Source organism: Chinchilla lanigera, unplaced genomic scaffold (assembly GCF_000276665.1).
Source record: "Chinchilla lanigera isolate Chin_1 unplaced genomic scaffold, ChiLan1.0 scaffold00006, whole genome shotgun sequence".
In the NCBI taxonomy this organism is placed as follows: domain Eukaryota; kingdom Metazoa; phylum Chordata; class Mammalia; order Rodentia; family Chinchillidae; genus Chinchilla; species Chinchilla lanigera.
Window position 1 is genome coordinate 5190861 of NW_004955407.1, and position 18056 is coordinate 5208916.

The following is an 18056-nucleotide window of genomic DNA, read 5'->3' on the forward strand; positions in this document are numbered from 1 at the left end:
AAGCAGGATCTTACTAAGTTGCCTAGACTGAGTTCACCCTCTTGATATTCCTGCCTTAACTGCCCTGGGTGCTGGGGTTACAAGCCTGCCTCATGACTGACTTGATTTTTTAAAATAATGTTATTTGGCTTTAGTTACTATACATGATATATATTGAAATTCTCAGTTGGTGATGTTTTATCACATTTTCTACAATGTGTTAAATAGGGTATCATTTACTCCTTACAAATATGAAAGATGTATTGTTGGATTTACTACTATACAGGAAAAAAGTTGAAATGCCCTGCAGCAGCACATCGGACAACTTTAGAAGAAAGGCGTTAATACGTTGCCCAAAGCTTCCATCCTTATTTGCGTGTGTCCACAGCGAGTAACGTTTACATTACCTGTGTGGAGCTGCTGCGTGGACCTAACACGTTCTATTCATTTTTTCATCCCGTTTCCCTCCCTCCTCCCTCCTCTTAAGCTCCTTCCTATCTGAGAAACACCTACAACAAAAAGATTCTTTGGAACTTTTAACTGAAATGTGGCAGTTCATCTCAACTGTCAGCGTGGTTGGCTGGGGAGCCACAGAGGGATCCCGGAAAGCTCACTTCAGGGTGGATCTGGGCCACGAGTCACGGACACATGAGCTTGCAGTCTGTACCTGGCCTCTGGCCCCTTTGCTGTGGGGCTGCTCCCTGCCCTGCATTGCCGACACCATGACCCAGGCGGCTTTGCGCCACCACGCACTTTTGCCACAATGTTCCTGCTCAACTGGCTGACCGCGCAGCTCTGTGAAACTGGGAACCAAGTAAGTCCGCTCTCCTTGTGTCGGGTGGGTTGCACCACTGACGGGGGAGTTGACCAATAGCCCACTATAGTCAGTTTTTTATTGTGGACAGTTTTTCACCGTGCTTAATTTGTGGTGAAAATGGCTCTAAAATTCCTTCCATCTCCAAAACTCTATAAGATACAATCATATCAGCATTAATTTAACCAAGAAAAAAATCCTTTCATTTTAAGAATAAAATGATATTGTGTCTATTTTGTAAATTTTGAAATTCTGACCTCCTTCAGATTCTCTTAATGCTTCAAAATGGTGTTGCAAACGTATATAATTTATCTTCTTAGGAATTATTACCTCGGTATGACTTCTTAAAATTGCTGTATAAGCCCTTCTAAAAATTAGAATTCAAAATGTCTCATATTCAATATTTTACTTATGATTACTAAAATTTCTTCAGAAGGTTTTCAGTTTCCTCTAGGAACAACCAGTGCATCTTCAATACCCTAAATTTAATATATTCTGCTCATAGCCAGTGAAGTGTAAGTCTGTTGTAAAGAGTTCATAGCCAGTCCTTCCACTGAGACTTCATATTTATTGTTTTAAATCTGAAAACAGTAATTTAAAAGTTGAAGAGCCACTTTTAAACTATTAAAATTAAAGACTTAAAATAAAAACATAATTTAAGACATAAGAATATTGGGAAGGGAACGTAAGAGAGATGAGCAAGTAAAAGCCACATCTTTTATTATTGCTTAAAGCTTAAAATGAAAATTAGAACCCTAAGAAATAAAATAGACTGCATTATAAATCTAAGATTAGGAACACTTTATATACTTAAGCAGCAGCCTTTCAGATTCAATAGCAGTTTTATGATAACAGTGCATTTTCTCATTGTAAACTCAAAGTTAAATTGATCACTGCTGATTAACTTTCAAGAAATGAGTAGAACCTCACATTTCCCATGACTTACTTAGTTGCCTGGTACGCACCACTCTGTGAGTGCTGCGATTGCAGAGTAGTGTATAAAACCCAGTGAGCTGCAGATCATACTCTGAATATCCTGCAAATGTCTCAGTCACCTTCCTGTCACTCTGGCAAAATACCTGAGAGAGCAGAGCAGTTTATTTGTCTCCTAGTTTCTGTCCGTGATTGGCTGGTTGCACAGCAAGTAGCATGATAAAACAGCATGGTGGATGGAAGCTGCTCATCCTATGGCAGCTAGAGAGAGAGAGAGAGAGAGAGAGAGAGAGAGATGTGGGGAACAAGAACACACCCCTCCAAATCACACCACTAGTCACCAAATTGCAACCAGGCCCCATATACGAACAGCATATTTACCTGCTGAAGTCATCAATAGATGAAATACCAAGACGTAAGGCACCCAGTGACCCAAATCACCTTCCAAACACATGAGATTTGGGAGTGCATTTCAGATCTAAACTGTCACAGCAAAGATATAATTTGTTTAAAATCAGTACGGGCAGACACGAGGCCCCTTATTCAACAACTCCTGGTTCCCACATATGATTTCTTGCTGCTTGTACTGCAGGCAAATACAAGTCCAATTAAGGTATTATATTCTACCCATTAAAGCGGCCAACTGTGGAAGCATCATTTATCTGTTGGGAAGCGGACTGTCATTTTATATAATTGTACAATAAAATCTGTAAACTATAATGTGATTCTAAATTTGCAAGGGGGTTCAGATTGGGGTCCTTAATAAAAAGTCCATAAAGTTTCTAGGCTTCAGAGCATCCTAAACTGGTTCTGTGAGATATTTACATTGATGAACATATTGCAGATAAGAGTACCCTGAGCGAAAGGAGAGTAAAACAGACAAAGGATGACTCCAAGGTACAGACGCCAGAGATTCACGCAGTAACAGCATTTACAGATGGCCAAGGGATGTAGCAAAATTCAGAGTTTATTGATACACCACAGGAGGGGGGCAGATGATTTCCAAGAGAACATGCTGTTGGGGTGAGACTTTAAGGTATTTATAAGGGACTGAAGATGTAGTCTCAGTTAGTAAATGTAGATACTGCAGAAATATATTTTCCAGGGCATCCTGTTCCTCGTTAATCTGTTAGGAACACCTGCACTGTGACTAAAGTGGTACATCAAAGTTGCAAATTCAAAGGGCCACTTACTATGGCCCTACAGAGGGCACCTCCTTACGGGGAGTTTATTTTTATTCCATGGTGGTTTTGGTCAGTGTGAGTACACCACAACTGCTTAGAATGTACTGAGCATGACTGATTTAATGGAGGAATTTTGCTATGGGGGATTTTAACCCTTTGTTACCAAGGGCTAATCACCACAGGAAGGACTGCTCCTTGTAGAAGGAGCTTGGGGTGAGGGCAGATGTTCAGGTTTGTAGGGATCACTCTGAGGTGTTTGTTAGATAAACTGAGCTGACTCAGACTAACTGGACACAGAGAAACAGGATGGTAAGAACAGTAAAATTCCAAAAATATATATGTAACATTCATGGAAGTGAAAATGTTATAAAGATATGCTCTAGAAATCCTAGGACACATTTTTCTTGAGTTTTGTACAAATGTTAATCAGTTTTCCTCCTAAGTGTAGTTTTTAAAGGTGAAGAAATTGGTGTTGTCTTTGAGAAACTGTTTCCTTTCCGTATGCATTATTTTTGTTGTACCAGTGATATATAGCTATTAAATATGGTTATAAATATTTAAGCTATTAATGGTTGCATTACACATTATAAATAGCTCTGTGAGCTCACCACGCACTGTAAGTGATACACTCTGGTTCCCCAAGGAACCATGGATAAAGTCACAACCACAGCAGAGGATATAATGTACATTCATCAGAGACAAGTGATGTTATGGGGGTAACAGATACTGGGCTGAGTTTATTTTAGTCAGTAAAATTGGTGACAAAGAGAGGATATTCTACAAACTGACCTGGTGTGACCGATAGTACACTAAGATGAAAAAATGTAAACCATTTTGGAATTAATTTTATACAAGGGAAACAGGTACATTCTTTTAAATCCTGCAAGTAATACAAAAGAAGGCACTGAAGGCGCTAGCTATTTAAGAATCCTGCACACATTTTGTGTTTTTTACTATTATGTATTTCTTTTTGCATTCCATGCCCTCATATTTTTTCATATTCTCCCCTTTTGGGGAGATTTCTCCTGCTGATACACAGGACTGATTCAACAGAGAACAGTTTATAGGTCTCATAGGCAGGTAACAATAGTGTAAGTAGGAGGAAGAAAGACAAGGTAGGTTGGTTACTTTGTTTCTGTGGGTCTTGATGGTATTCACATAGGTATTAATCTCTGAGTGTCAGTTTCCTAGTTTGTAAAATAGAAATAAAAAAATAACCCTAAGAGTTGTTGTGAAATTAATAAATGTAGACAGTTGTTTACCTACTATACTAATATAACAAATATAATGTAGAAAGGTAATAATAATTATTATTTTCTGAGATAAATATACATACAAGATCTGAAGGCCAATTTTATTCTTTTCACATTCAGCTCTTGAACTCTGGACTATATATTGGCTTTATACTAGATCCTTATATGTACATTTCCTGTAATTTTTACAGTAACCTAGAAAAGCAGTCATTATTTCTCCATTTCTGAGGACCAGAAGCTAAGATTCAGAAAAATAACGTGCTCACAGTCACACCAACAGAAATCCAGAAGTCAGCCCCAGACCTAGTCTGCTTAATTCCAAAACCTGTGCTCAGCCCCAAGCCCACAAAGATGGTGGACGAAGGACCAGGGCAAGAATACTCAACCAAGCAGTGTCTCCTCACACCCATACCCTACACACCCCACCCGACCCCCTCGCCCACTCACCCGTGCCAGGCAGCTTACGGGAATATGTTGAAACTCAGTGTTCTCCTAAGATTATACTAGATGGTCTTTTGAAACCGAGGAATATAATTTCCCAGAATCAGTGAGGATTCTGGGATCTGTATATTTTTTAAAATGCGGTTTGTTTTTGCAAAGTCAGTTAGCTAATTGAATCCTTTGCTATTCTACAGATTATTCGCAGGCAAGTACTGATGTCGACACAGAGAAGGAATTTCCTTAAACCTATAAAAGCAAAGCAGGAGAACACTGGCTATGATACATAGATACCCTCTCATTCTGCTTGTGACGTGCCTAAACTTACCCCGAAGGATTACACTAGATGCTGCATCAAAGAAGAATATATGATTATATACTTAGATTATCTCTCAAGTATTTTTCAAAATAATTTGTTGACAAAGTTTAATAACAATTATGTTCTGCTATCACTGATTTTTATACTAAAAATAGATCAATGAACAATGTAATGTGCGACTGCTACACGAAAATTATGAACATCTTCTGGGATTTAAATAAATGAAAAAGAGTTGATGTTTCTTACTGTTTTCATTAGTCTATATACCTGGCCCTGCAGTAAATCTATCTGGACTATCTCAGTGCTCTTATGCTCATTTGTGGACTACTTCTGCTTTAGATAAAGTTTTTTTAATTACCTAAAATCCATATTATAAAACTTATGCCACTTACTTTTATTAATGCAAGCCATTTATCAGATTTGATGAAGAGACAGGATAAAGCAATTGCAGCTCCAGTCTTCAGATTTTTTTTTGAAAGAGACGACATTGGAGAATTAAATACCATATTCAGAATTGCTAACAGTTAAGAAGACTACAGCATAGACTATTATGGGAGTAGTTTTAATACATAAAATTAAAGTGAAATTGAAATTAGAAAGTTTTCTCTTTTGTAATTAAAGGTAAAATTAATCATTTATAAAAACTAAAATATCAAATACATAAATCATCATAACTCTGATCCTCTTTGGAGACTTCTAATTTATAAAATTTTGGCTTGTTTTGTGATTTGATTCTAATTTCATAACTTCTACATTAACTAAATTAATCTATTGCATTTGAGGTCACCCGAGATTCTGTACAATAAAATGTTATGTTGATTGATTGTGATAGTTAACTGTGCTTAACACTTATTTAGCACTTTACATCTTCAAAGCACTTTGCAAACATTAAATAATTAATCATCAGTCACTCTGATGTCGGGAAGATGGTAGGAACCCCATCTCTGAAACAAAGGAATTAAATAAAGTGGCTTATGACATTGAAAAACTTTACAAAGTTTAACTATCATTAAGTTAAGTATCATTCTGACTATATGGCTAATGCGAGGAGTTGACTCCGTGTATAATGTAAAGACAGCAGTGCAAGCAAACATATTAGGACAGGATCAGGTCACCCTCTCCAGGGCCAAGAGGAGTGCATGGCCGTTGTCAAACCCACACCTCCTCTGCAAATTGCACCATCTTCTCAGTGATATAAATGAATTCTGCCTAATATTTTCCACTGTAAATGTATAACATTTTAATAATCACAAATTCTATGTGAATTTAAAGTTAATTTATTGAAATTTTCTGTTCCCATTAATCATATTTGAGAAAATAACTACTGGAAAGCTATAAAAATCTAGAAAACAAAATTAACTAAGTCTAAGTTATTCCCAAAGATGATTGTTATTTTTTTCAAACATTGATATTCTAAAGTAAGAGCAGAGATAAACTACAAATTATTAAAGAAATCCCATTAAGAAAGTACCACTCTTTCAATTTTACTGAATATGTTTTTCACATTACATGCTGCTGTGGCTATGACATATATAAAAGGCATACTATAGAGAACCCAAACATATATTAAGATTTGATTGCCATATAGCATACATATATAAAGAAATACAAATCATACACTTTTTAAAAAATTGACGCAACCAAGGAATCACTAGATAGACCAAGGAATAGAGCACTGGCTGTCTTCATGCTCCTTCTAGTCTCAGCCTTTTAACCTCTGCTATGACACTCATCGCCATTTATACTTTGTACATAAAACTAATAATGTAACATCTACTTGTTTTTACTACTTTGCAACTGTTTTCTCAATTGTTTTGCAAGAATCATTCCTGGTATTCATGCAGAAATTTCTTTTTACTGTCTCAGAAGTGTGTGTGTGTCAGCATACACATGTATATGTCTGTCTGTACACATTGCAATGTGCTTGTTGATGGATATTTGGCTGTTCCGATATTGACAGCATTTGTGAAACAAAGCATATATGTTTTGGTGTACATAGATATGAACTGCTATTTAAATATTGCATGGATGAGCTTCACATCCTACTGCACTACCTCCCCTCAAGGTCAAGCATTTGAAAGATGCTCTGCCTCGTTCTTCAGGAGATATAAATATTGTTACCAGGGGCTGGGGATTTAGCTCAGTGGCAAAGCGCCTGCCTGGCAACCACAAGGTCATGAGTTCGGTTCCCGGTACAGGAGAAAAACCAAAAAACCAAATATATATATATATATATATATATATATATATATATATATATATATTGTTACCATGCAATGGTTAAAATCTAAGAGGAATGGCAACAATCAGGGATGATGGAGTTGCAAGGAAATGAGCCTGTTCACCAGGTGTTTCTGAACTGAATGAACTCCAATCATGTGGACAGTGACACAAGCAACTAAGAAAACAGAAAGAAAGAAACACACTGGGAAATGAGCATCTGTAATGGGATTCCTATAGAAGTACCAACTGTAATGGAAAAAACAACAAACGCAAAGAAACCCTTAAATATGTACTTGTAAAAAATAATAGCAAATTATCGGTATAATTGTATTTATTGAACTGATTTATTTTTTGAAAATGTTATGCAATTTGTGTATGCAAATTTTCTAATATACGTAAGAAAAAATTCAGAGATTGGCACTATAATATTCAGTCTAGTTACTTCTGGGGATTTAGATCTTAAGGAGTGGGAAAAGAAGGCACCTCACTTATTATTTTAATTACATTTATGGCTGCAGATTGTGGGTAGTTTTTATTTGTTTGTTTTCCCAAATAAATAAAAGGAAAACATTGTGAATATAAGATATTCCTCCATTCAGGAGCTGGGGATTTAGCTCAGCGGCACAGAGCCTGCCTGGCAAGTGCAAGGTCGTGAGTTTGATTCCCGGTACGGAAAAAAAAAAAAAAAAAAGATATTCCTCCAATCTATATTTTTATAAGTTTGTAATTTAGTCAAAAAACATAAAATCACACTGATAACACGTTTCATAAACAGTGGATTTACAAGATCTAGTGAATTATCAATAAACTGTAATTTTTTTTATTTTGTCAGTTAGTAAATGTTTAAAAGCATGTGAAAATAAACTTCATAATTATGTGGAAAACAGATCACTAGTTATTCATTTCACTATAGAATTTCTCACATTAACCACATTTCAGAGGCCCTTCCTGGTCTTATTGTACTTTCTCACTTCCCACCCTACTCTATATTTAAGTGAATTTTCGGGTCATATAAATATGATGCTATCCATGGAGCAAGTATGCCCTACAGGACTAACTTTAAAGTACAAGGGAGACTTGCATATTCATCCTTCTATGAATTTCATGTCTCTGAGCTGTGAAAAATTGACTGAAAGCTAAAAGTCCTCTAAAAGTATTTTTTTAAAAAATGCATCCTTTATGTTTTAGTTATATTGAAGTCTCTATACTTTTGCTTTTATATACACCAAATACTTTTCCAAATATAAAAATCAAGCTTAGCTCATTCCACTTATCTATACTTTCAAATACAATATAAAAGCGAATTTTGCCATTTGAAATTCTTTAAATAAATAAAATTAATGCATATTCTAAGTTCTCCTTAATACCAAATTTTATTATTGACTTCCAAAAAAATTTTTGATAACAGTTCTACAAATATTAGGATATATAAGTTCCAGAACTATTGAAAATAAGCCAATAGATTTTTCCAAAGAAGAGAAACAGAAAGTGGAAGGTATTTTCATGAAATGTCAGGAGGTTGTGTTTGTGTTAATGAGAAACATTATCTTACCAAAGAATCCTGGTATCCTCATTTCCATTTATATAGGAAATTGATTAATACTTAACTAATTGGCACATGCAAATGGGGATTAACTGAATTCATTTTTCTTCACAACTCAACGACTGTAATTTAGATCCTTACTTAGATTTAAATCTTGTATTATTTTTGAAGGTAATCATCTTCCTGTTGTTAGAAATAAAATATCAAACCATCATGCTAATTATAGCTTATTTGTGTCTCACAAATTAGCTAATTAACATTACTGAAAAGTAAATGTACAGTGAGTAAAGTTTAAACTCCTGAATTGGAGTCAAGCCCTTTACACAATGTAGTGATGGGATGTGTGCTATTGCCTGCCATTGGGTCAGGTACACTTTTGTGTTCATAACTATAGTCAGATATTCAGCTTTACTTCAAAAGCATAGTTCATTCTGGTGTTTCAATGCATTTACAACTGTCAACATTTCGCAATTAGCCCTTCAAGATAGGTAAGAGATGTAAGGAGGTGAAAAAGCAGAACGGTGTGTATGGCTAGAAAATCTCCAAGGGTTTATGGCACGCAGAGTCTGCCTGAACAAACTATAACATCACTGGTATTCACGGCTTTGTGTCAGCTGACATGTGTTTAAAAACTGAAGATAGTGGCAACAGTTTTTTTAGGCTCAGGGCAAAAGTCCTGTTTAACAGTTTGTTCGAAAGCAAATAGCTAAAAGCCCAAAGTTTTCTGTCTACACCCAGTTCTTCTAGGTGAAAACATAACCTGTGTTTAGTTATGTAGGCGAGAGGTATGTCTTGAGGAACTGATCTTCGTGAGCAGAGATGTAGTTTTTACTCAAAGTATTGGAAACAGCCTCCTGTGTTACATCGTACCTTTCCTATGCATCAGAGACTATCCTACGATCTCGATACGTAATTCCAATTACGGCTCACAATTACGGGGAAAACAAGAGCAAGTCTCAGAAGAGATGGGACACGTTGGTAGAGGCACATGTGGGACGTATTCAGAATGGGGAAAGTTACACATACAAGGCAAAGAGTACGTGAAACTAGTTTAGACCATCACGTGCACTGAGCATTTTCCGTGAAGAACAACAAACTGATACAGGCTGGGTATTTATCTTCGTGAACCCCAGACCTAGGCTATAAATAACAGAGAACACTTTGAGGAAGAGCCAGCTTTTTGAAATTCTAAAAGAAGTTCCAGCTTTCCATTTATGAGAATATTAAGATATTAAATCATTTGTGCTACTCTGGCTTTTCACAGGGCAGCCCTCCTACCATGTCTAAACGCTCAGAAGCCCCACCATAACTCAACAGATAATGTCACACTCAGCCAGATACTGCTCCCATCTAAACAGAAAAACTGGGGGCTGGGGATTTAGCTCAGCAGCACAGCGCCTGCCTTGCAAAAGCAAGGTCGTGAGTTCAATTCCCGGTACAGGAAAAAAAAAATAAAAAATGAAAAATTTCAGACAGAGTTTCATTTTGAAATCTTAGTTATATTTTTATAAGTGTAGCTTTGGGGGGATTCTTATTTCTCATACACTTTCCCCATTTTCACCCTTCTTCCCCTCTGCAAGGCATCTAAGCAGCTGTCCCCAAAAATAATGCCTGGCTATTTTCCATCATCCAAGTGGTTATGCACAATATTCCTCAACTTTTCCCTCCCTCCACAGTGTAAAACTGCACCCCGTCTTTACGCCTTTCCCACCTTTCTAGATATTTCAATAAATTAACCTGTGTTCAAGCTGATCATGGTTTAAATCACAAAAAATGTTAGTAGCATCTTTCTGAAAAACATAACCTAATAAAAGGCTAATGCCATAAGCTCATTAAACATGGGAAACACTCTCCATCCTTAAAATTATAAATAAGAAGGCTATTGCTCACTGTGCTGTGTGAGGAACTTGAAAGTTAGCTTTATAAATTACAGAATACTGGTTCAAAGAAAGAAAGTTTGCCTCAAATAAAAAGAAAGCTTCTAAGCATCATGTGAACATATAGAAATAGACAACTACTCCTACAAAGAAAGCAAAACCTTTCATCTTTGACCCAGTATTCCAGAGAATGAAAACATTTGCTTTGATTCCATATAGAGGTCAATACATCACAGAAGCCAAAATTAGTTCTTAAAAACAACAGCACTAACCACAAACCACCCAAGAATCAGACACTTTTATATAGACCAGTTGCTTCCCTCACATCCTCATTTTAAAGCCCACATAGCTTGAGAGAAAATTGCACATCTCTCTTACAGTGGTTTTCAATGTATATGAAAATGTGTTTTATTCCTGACATGTTTTTCATCTGGCAAAGGTGAGGAAAAAAATAGAAGGCAAGGAAAAGAAAGACTTAACTACTGTAAATTTAAACATACAAAGAAAAATTTGCTACCTTCTACTAACTTTAAGAAAAAATGCTTGGGCCAGGGACATAGCTCAGCAGCGCAAGCACCTGCCTGGCAAGTGCAAGGTCCTGAGTTCCATTCTCACTGCCAAAGGAAAAAAAGACAGGAAGGAGAGAGGTCTTAAAGAATACACCTTTTTTGAGGTATCCGTTCTTTAATTTGCACTACCTAAAAGAAAGGAATATTTTTCAAAAAGGACAATATATCCCTACTATAGAACATCTCAAAATAAAAGGTCAACTGTGTACCAAATATTTAATACCTGACTGCTTTTTAGCCAATGAATGCAAGTTTTTTAAACTCGACTTTAAGAAGCCTTCGCATTTGCTTGTATCTGGTAATCTGAGCAACTGATCTGAAGACAACAAAACGCAATGGAACAACCATTGGTGAATGTACCATCTTGTCTGGTGAAACTCTGCATTATCTCTAATGTTTTATCTAATAATTATTTTCTTATTCTCTTTAATGATTTGAACAATCTTCCATTCTTACATATGATAATCTGAGCAACGTAGTTGGAGATAACTATATGTAACATAACAAACACTGTTAATTCCTGTCATTTTGTCTTGAAACCTGTATCACTTTTAATGTGCTTGCTTTGCTTTGTTTATGTTTGTGATGTTGGTATGCTGCTATTGTTCTTTTTTTCTTTTCTTTTACTACTCTAAAATACAAAAAGATGCCTTCGCTCTTGTCTCAGTGCATGAAGACTGCTTTGCTCTCATTTCACTGCATGAACAACCTTATTTTGTAGTTGCTGTGCTCATTACGTCTCTCTCCGTGTCAGCTCCATGGGAATTCTTCTACTTCTCTTGTAGATTTTGATATACCATAAAAAAATTCATGAATGATCAAATAAATGAGCAAAACAACGAATGAATCAATAAGTGAACCATGGCATTTATTGCCAAAAATTCAGATGAACAGCTGTTTGGATAAATGTTATTCTTTGATTTAGATTCAGCCTAATGAAATTTACAAACAAAAAATATTAAAGAGTGACTCACAGAGTTCATACATTTTTCATAATCTATAGATAATTGTCTTCTTTTGTATATACAGGATATATTGGAAAGATTTTTCAGACCAATGGACTATCATTTGATACAATCAATTGTAAATTGAAGAATCTAAAGAAATGGACAGGGGCTGGGGATTTAGCGCAGCGACACAGCGCCTGCCTGGCAAACGTGAGGTCGTGAGTTTGATTCCCGGTACCGGACCAAAAAAAAAAAAAAAAAGACTAAAAATAAGAGAAGAAATAGATAGACTCTTAAATACATGTGAATAACCAAAACTGAATCAAGTATATATAAAAATCTCAAAAAGCCCAATAATAGGAAATTAAACTGAAGCAGTAATAAAAAAAACCCTACCAACTATGCCCAGAACCTGCTGGATTTGCTACTCAATTCTATAAGAACTTCAAAGAAGATCTAACTTCAGCTTTCCCACAAGCTCTTTAACAAAATTAAAAGGAAGGATGTACTCCCAGAGTCACTCCTGAAAACTAGCATTAACTTTATTCCTAAACCAAACAAAGACCCAACTAGAAAAGAAAACTACACATCAGTCTCTTTTATGAACATAGACCTAAAAATCCTCAACGAGATACTGGCAAACAGAATGTAACAAAAATCATTGAAAAGGTCAGACATTGTGACTGGGTAGACTTCATCCTAGGACTGCAAAAATGGCTTAACATATGCAAATCAATATGTGTAATAATACACAAGGTAAACAGAAGCAGAGACACAATTATCTCAATAGATGTGGAGAAAGTTTTGACAAACTCAACCATCCATTCAAGTTATAAACCCTGAAGAAAATAGGTATACAAGGATATCTAAGTGTGAACCTATGATGACATCATACTAAATGGGGTTTAGGGGGTGGAAAAAAAAAGAATTAGTGTGTTGTGTATATATACCTACTCCCCATGATGAATGTAATCATCACGTGTTGAACATGGGTACAAATATTCAACATGGGTACAAAAATACAATTAAGAAAAGGGAAATACGTGGAAAAGACACATTCAATCAGGCAACAAATGCCCTATATGTGGGTAAAGTAATGTAAATTTACATTTTGATAATCAGAGAGCAGATAAATATCCAGGTACTGAAAACTGCACTTTATAACTATGGAAATAACCAACAATGAATTACTTTTCCAACCTTGAAGACTGCTAAAAGTATTACCTGTTATGAAATATTCATAATGCCAAGTGAATGTGTATGGTTTATATATTCACTGAAACTTCCTGCTTTTCTCATTTTCATGAAATCTTATTTTAAGACTATGAAATAAATAACACCTTAACGTTTTAAGTGACACAAACTGCACTTATCAAACACCACAGTATTATTAGTATTACTCTCTTAAAAAGTAAGACTCTCCCTTCACTCCCAAAACAAACCTAACATGAAGATATAATTAAATCAAACTTACTGATAGATAAACTGGAAAATAGGGAGAAAAGTACATTACTCAATCTAATATTAGGGCTAAAATATTGAACTCAACTCTGTCAAATTTCTGAGCTCAAATTTTTCATAATTTTATTCCCTTTCATCATTCAAAACTATAACAATATGAATTCACAAAGGCCATATTACATGTGTGTTACACAAACATATGGGAAGTTTTCAGGTCAATATCTCTTTGTCAAGTGAAAGAATGACAAATAATGAGAACTGCCTTAAATTAACACCGTGGTAAGAATTGAAAATCAGTTTTTTGTGTTTTTTACTATTTTTATTAGTCCATGTTTTATGATACATAATGGTTACATTCATTATAGGAAATTGGCACATAACAAATTTAACTATTTTTCCCCTCTCTCTACCACCCTTTTATTTTTTCATCATCAGAGTCCTTTCTTTATAAGAACTTATAAAGTTAATTATCATTTATACAGATTGAAGATAAGACTAATAGCCCAAAGAACATATAAAACACGTAAGACAATTGTACTAAGTCAGGTTTTAGATACATTGTCCATGCTGGATAATAATACTTTTTAAAAATCAGTTCTTAACAAATTTAAAATTTAGATATTAACCTAAAAGAAGAGAGTGTTAAGATATATGAGACTGGTTGAACTGAAACTTCTCCTGTCATGTTTTCATCTGTCATGTTTCATTTTGAGAGTGAAAAGTTTTAGAACATTAACAGTAGTTCATGTAATTGATGATCAACATTAGGATGCTTTTGTGATAGCATTTATGACAAACATTAGAAAGATAAAGATTTGTTTGCTTCTGTTACATGAACAATAATTTTAGAGTAGGCATAAAATATATATAGTGTTAAGGAATTTATTAAGCACAAAATTTAATGTAATATTTAAATAATTAATAAATAGAGGGAAAATTAATACACTGAGCCAGAAGATTCATAAAGATGGTCAGATTTTTTGAGCCAAAACTATTTGCTTGTTCACATCTCTCAAAGTAGTAATGCTGAGATATTTCCTGTTACACATATTATCTTGGCTATATTTTTTACTATTCCATAAAAGCAAACCTTATAAGAAAGAGAGTTTAAATGGAATAATTGAGCTGATAGGTGCCATTTAAATGGCTTTCTATTTTGTAGATTTTGTTCAATTAATCTGCTCTTGTTGCTCCAAATACAGTACATTTTGCTCTTTCTTATCTCTACAACTTTCCCGTGCCCTTCCCCGGGTTACAATGCATTCTCGTTTAATCAGGTATCCAACTGAATTTCAAGGATCCGCTAGTTCAGACATCATTTCTTTGAAGACTTTCCCAAGAAAAATATTGAAATAAAAAATTGGGAGCCAGCTGGGCTTGGTGGCACACGCCTGTAATCCCAGCACTCGAGACTGAGGCAGGAGAATAGATGTGAGTTCAAGGCCAGCCGAAATGGCATAGCAAGACCTTGACTCAAAAAAAAAAAAAAAAGAAAAAAAAAAAAAAAGAACTTATCTCTTACAATTTAAAAATATTTGTATAAATTTCACTATATGAGATGGTATTATAGTTTTACCGTGCACCATTCAGGAGACAAAACTTATGAGGCAGAAGAATTCCAAAGTGTAGGTATTTATCCCTAGAATAGATAGATGATGAATAGCTACAGGGAGATGATAAATAGCTACAAATAGATAGATAGAAGGATAGATAGATAGATAGACAGAATGATAGATAGATAAGATACATACATACATACATAAATGTATTTAACAATGGTATGCAAAGGGGCTCCCTTAGCTGTATTTTTATGATAAAGATCTATCTATGAGGTCTCCTTTAAGAGGGGCTTGAAAAAAAATACCAGATCTGAATGGTCAGAAAACAGATGAGAGAATTTTTAAATGTAAAGATCATGTGAAAATTTCAGAAAAAAACCATAATTTTGGATAAATATTAGTAGGCAGATAGCAATTCAGCAAGAAATAAATAAAGGTCATAAAGTGTCCGTGATGAAAAACAATGGCAAATGAATCAGTATTCCTTGATGTGAGACACCCTAAGTTCTTACATATGAGCATAACTTGGTGAAAGTGATTTTGTTAGCAACACTGTCTCCTCTTTCCATTCCCATCTAAATTGTATGTTCCCTTTGATGCAAAAACAGGATCCCTTAGAGGTTATTTGCAGGAGTAACTTTGAAGATAAAAATTTCCAAGAAACCAACTCCAACCAACAAAAATCTGAATTTAATTATATGAGGAAAAATCAAAACTTGTGTACAACAAAAATAAATGGTTAGAACTGGCACATAATAAATGCACAAAACCTCACTAATGAAAAATTACTTTCTTTCAGGCAATGAAACGTAGCCAATACTTGTATGGTGGAAAATCTCAATCTACATCCAGTTTGCCAATATTAGTGAGTAGTTTTAATTATTCAGACTCCAGAGGTTTTCATTGTATGAGGAAAATATTACTTAAAGATATAAGATATCAACTTTCAGTGCATAGGAGCTATTTTCATAGGTTTTTCACCATGGAGGAAAATCCTTTCAAACAAATTACTTCCCAGGTTACAATATTTTCCTCTTCATAAGAGAGCAACTCAATAATCTTGATAGCTTTGAGAAATGAAATACAGGAAATTCTTTCATCTTTAAATTGGCATGTTTCCTTTTCTACACATAGTATTGCACAGAGCATTGGCTGGGCACCTCTGCCCCCCACAAACCACAAACAGGGCCATATTTATCTTATTTGAGAGCCAAATTCAAGTAAAAGATTCTCAAACCAGGGTCAAATGTATTAAAAGGTGGACAAAATTGATTGTGGTGAAGTAGAAATTCCTTCCATAAAACATCATAAAAAAGAAATGTTCATTTATATTGTGTGTTAGTTTAAAGATAATTTCCTAAGATAAATCAGTTCCTCACTAAATACCAATGTCATACAGTAACTAAATTTACCAAACCCAGATAAACTTTTGATTCTTCATTTTGTGCATCACAGTTTTTCACTAAGTCAACATTGACTTATTATATAAACTTAGAAATTAAATATGATGGCCAGGCATGGTGGTGCACACCTGTAATCCCAGCACTTGGGAGGCTGAGGCAGGAGGATCACTGTGAGTTCGAGATCAGCCTGGGCTACAAAGTGAGCTCAAGGCCAGCCTGAACTGCATAGCGAGACCCTGTCTCAAGAAAGACCAAAAAAAAAAAGAAATTAAATATGATGTGTTCTAAATATCTTTATGATCTAAGATTGATTTTTGTCATCAACTAATATTGAGATGGAATTATTCCTAGGGTAAATATTTTTGTTGTATTAATTAGTAAAATATTAAACTCTAGGTTCGTATGAGCTTACATCCCTAGAAGATATAGTAATTCTAGTATTAGAAGGCCATCATTATATTACATCTTAAGAAACTGCCCCTAACTTCCCATGATAAATTGTTACATAATGATTTAAGCAGTATATGCTCAATAAATATTTATTCATAGATGTAACACGTCATAATGTGCTAAGAGTAAACAAAGTAAGGAATCAGAGTCAATTGGAATTACTACTTTTCAGGAATATTTATATATTTTAGTAATATAAACAGAATTAAAGATTTATTTCCCTTGTTAAATGGGTAATTACAAATTCAGGACAGGTTAGAAATAAAAGTATTACAAATAAATGCAAAAATGTGCACATCATAGTGTTCCAATCAACAGCAGACCATGTATGTGAAGTAAATAACAAATAATGTAGGAGTGAGTAAGGCATAGTGCCTAGGCTTATGTAAGCATAATCTATGATGTTTGCACAAGGACAGAATCATTTATTAATGAATTTTTCAGAATATATCCCCAGAAAAACAGGGATGACTTGCATGGCTCAATTCACTTGCATTTTTCTAATATGTTCTTGTTATGGTTGATACATTGTGTCAACTTAGGGAGTCTAGAGGCTTGGCTAAGTGACTCAGCAGGAAGCCAGGGTGCTTACTTTGTATACATCCTGAGCCTGTGGAAGAGGAGGGCATGGAGATTATGTGAGAGCTACACGCCCCTCAGGTGGGGGTAGCCTGTTTACAATGTAAGGCAGGGAAAGAAGCTGCTTGCCGCCATTCCTCTGTTTTTCTCTGGCTGCTTTGCTGTTGGGCTGCCATTCCCTGCTTTGCTCTTGTTGCTTTGCTACCTTCTGCCTCGGAGCCAGCCAAGTATGGACTGAAACTTCCACAAACTGTAAGCTAAATAAACCTTTCCTTCTTTCATTTTGGGTGTTGGGTATTTTGTCTCAGCAATGAGAGAAAAGTAACCAAGACAGTTTTGAATTTATAATCTCTTCATTTAACACAGACATGTTCATACTCCTGCTCATATTCACTGTTTATACTCCTAAAATAAATATAAATATTCCTGAAAATCAGTTTCAATCTATACAACTGATGCCTGGCTATAAATAAATTTGACCATTTTGAGTTATTTTGGTGGGCCTCGTGGCAATTTAGAATTAAC

At 35.1% G+C, this 18056-nt stretch overlaps 1 protein-coding gene and 1 long non-coding RNA gene across 2 annotated transcripts in view; one reads left to right on the forward strand and one right to left on the reverse strand.

Moving 5' to 3' along the window:
- Positions 1 to 473, reverse strand: part of LOC102020636 (mucin-5AC) — a 126845-nt gene extending 126372 nt beyond the window's left edge. The window contains exon 1 of the mRNA XM_005375522.2: positions 387 to 473. The gene's annotated coding sequence lies outside the window, so the exon portion shown is untranslated. The remainder of the gene's footprint in view (positions 1 to 386) is intronic.
- Positions 474 to 709: 236 nt separating this feature from the next.
- The window catches only part of LOC102022255, a 113679-nt gene continuing 96332 nt past the window's right edge, over positions 710 to 18056 (forward strand). Inside the window, exons 1-2 of the long non-coding RNA XR_259550.2 lie at positions 710 to 793; positions 15899 to 15964. This is a non-coding gene — a long non-coding RNA (uncharacterized LOC102022255). The remainder of the gene's footprint in view (positions 794 to 15898; positions 15965 to 18056) is intronic.